Here is a 3,213-nt window from a genome sequence, read left to right as displayed (position 1 = left end):
CCACCGAAGCGGTCATCATGGGGCTAGTCAATGGTCTTAGAGAAGGTCCCTTCTCACAGTCCATATCAAAAAGACACCCCGCCTCTTTAAATGATGTACAGGAAAGAGCTGAAAGGTACATCAATATGGAAGAAAATGCTAGGCTAAGAGACCAGAGTTTGCGAATCGGGCACCCTCCCTCAACGAAAGAAAGGGAGAGGGAAGCGAAGAAGAAGGAAGAGCTCGGCCTTGATAGGCCAAGAAAATATCACTCTTATACTCCATTGAAAGTTCCTGTAGTGGATGTATACAGAGAAATTTGCAATACTGAAAGGCTGCCTCCCCCCAGACCCATCAAGAATAAAAAAGGGGGGAGCCGCAGTGATTACTGTGAGTACCATAAGATATATGGACACTCCACAAACGACTGTTACGACCTTAAAAATGTGATAGAAAAGCTAGCAAGAGAAGGTCGGCTTGACAGATATCTCATAGAAAGGTCGGACGTTCATGGAAAAAGAAAGCGAAAAGATACGGATAGAAGAGACCCACCACCACAAACTCCGGAGAGACATATCCATATGATCTCAGGAGGATTTGCGGGAGGGGGACTCACAAAATCCTCTCGAAAAAAACATCTCAAGAGAGTCTACCAGGTCGAAGAGGGGTCCTCCGATCTTCCGACCATTTCATTCACAAAGGAAGACGGGCGAGGAGTAATCCCTGGGCACGATGACCCAGTGGTAATTACCATGATCCTGGCAAATGCCCATTTACACAGAACACTAGTGGACCAAGGAAGCTCAGCAGACATCCTCTTCAAGCCCGCTTTCGACAAACTGGGTTTAGATGAGAAAGAGTTAAGAGCCTACCCCGACACCTTGTACGGATTAGGTGACATGCCAATAAAGCCACTAGGATTCTTACCCCTCCATACCACCTTTGGAAAGGGGGAAAAATCAAAGACTTTGAGTATAGACTTCATAGTCATCGACGTGGGGTCGGCTTATAATGTTTTAATCGGCAGGGCTACCCTTAATCGACTCGGAGCGGTGGTATCGACGCCCCACCTCTGCATGAAGTTCCCGACCTCGTCGGGAATAGCAACAGTGAGGGGAGATCAGAAGCTGGCAAGGAAGTGCTACAATGAAAGCCTAAACCTGAGAGGAAAAGGCAGAGAAGTCCACACAATAGAACTCGGGGGAGCAAGGGTTAAAGAAGAGCTACGACCACAGCCTGGGGGAAAAACTGAGGAAATTCAGGTCGGCGAAGAGGAAGGAAAAAACACCCACATAGGAGCCAACCTAGGGGAAACCCTAAGACAAGGGTTGACTAAGCTCCTAAGAGATAACTCCGATCTCTTCGCCTGGAAGGCCTCCGACATGCCTGGGATAGATCCCGAGCTCATGTCTCACAAGCTCTCGGTCTACTCAGGGTCCCGACCTGTACAACAAAGAAGACGCAAGCTCGGCCCAGAGCGAGCCCTAGTAGTAGAAGAGCAAGTGCAGGCGCTCCTAGAAGCCGGCTTCATCAGAGAAGTCAAATACCCAACATGGCTAGCCAATGTAGTGCTAGTCAAAAAACAAAATGGTAAATGGAGAATGTGCGTCGACTACACCGACTTAAATAAGGCATGTCCCAAGGACCCTTATCCACTACCAAGCATTGACGCCCTAGTGGACTCTAGCTCGGGGTATCAATACCTGTCATTCATGGACGCCTACTCAGGGTATAACCAAATCCCGATGTATGAACCAGACCAGGAAAAAACATCATTCATCACGCCCAGAGCCAACTATTGCTACGTGGTCATGCCATTTGGATTGAAAAATGCAGGGGCCACATATCAGAGGCTGATGAATAAGGTGTTTGCCCCCCACTTAGGGAGCTTAATGGAAGCGTATGTCGACGATATGCTGGTAAAAACCAAGGAAGAAGTCGACCTCCTATCCGACCTCTCACAAGTCTTTGATACCATAAGGTTGCACGGGATGAGACTAAACCCTGCAAAGTGCGCCTTCGCAGTGGAGGCAGGAAAATTTCTAGGATTCATGCTAACACAAAGAGGGATCGAAGCCAATCCCGACAAGTGTAGAGCTATCCTAGAGATGAAAAGCCCGACTTGTTTGAGAGAAGTCCAACAGCTGAATGGCCGACTAGCAGCTCTCTCCAGATTTTTGGCAGGATCAGCATTAAGATCCCTTCCACTGTTCTCCCTACTAAAAAAGGGGCACCAGTTTGAGTGGACCCCCGAATGCGAGGAGGCGTTCCAGGAGTTCAAAAAGTTTTTGAGCCAACCTCCTATCTTGACCCGACCTATATCCGGAAAAGACCTCATCCTATACCTCTCCGTGGCAGACAGGGCTGTCTCGGCAGCCTTGATAAGAGAAGAGGAGGTCAGGCAACACCCAATCTACTTCATCAGTAAAGTTCTACAGGGCCCTGAGCTAAGGTACCACAAATTAGAAAAGTTTGCCTACTCCTTAGTAATAGCCTCTCGAAGGCTACGGCCTTACTTTCAGGCTCACACAATAAGAGTCCGCACGAACCAACCCATGAAGCAAATCCTCCAAAAGACGGATATTGCAGGAAGAATGGTACAATGGGCAATAGAGCTCTCCGAGTTCGACTTAAAGTATGAAACTCGGATGGCGATTAAAGCCCAGTGCCTCGCCGACTTCATTGCTGAATATGCAGGGGATCAAGAGGACAAACCGACTACCTAGGAACTCTACGTGGATGGGTCCTCCAATAAAACAGGAAGCGGCGCAGGCATAATATTGGTAGATGAAAGGGGAACCCAGATAGAAGTTTCCCTCAAGTTCGAATTCCCAGCTTCAAATAATCAGGCAGAATACGAAGCCTTGATCGCAGGATTGAAGCTGGCTGAAGAAGTCGGTGCCACGAAAGTGATGGTATACAGCGACTCCCAGGTGGTGACCTCCCAAATAAGTGGGGAATACCAGGCAAAAGACCCAACTATGAAAAGGTACTTGGAGAAAGCCTCGGAGCTCCTGGGGCGCTTTGTAGAAACCGAGGTGAAACACATAACTCGGGATCTAAACAGCAGAGCAGACGCCCTATCCAAGCTAGCAAGTACCAAGCCAGGAGGAAATAACAGAAGCTTGATTCAAGAGACTCTCCAGGAACCTTCAGTGGTAAAAACAGAAGACACACTAGAAGTCTTTGAAGTGGTCGGATTAAACCTCGGATGGATGAACCCCTTAGTCGAAT

The sequence above is a fragment of the Arachis ipaensis genome, chromosome B1, assembly GCF_059453495.1.
Source record: "Arachis ipaensis isolate K30076 ecotype BB chromosome B1, ASM5945349v1, whole genome shotgun sequence".
Lineage (NCBI taxonomy): Eukaryota > Viridiplantae > Streptophyta > Magnoliopsida > Fabales > Fabaceae > Arachis > Arachis ipaensis.
This window is presented reverse-complemented; position numbering follows the sequence as displayed.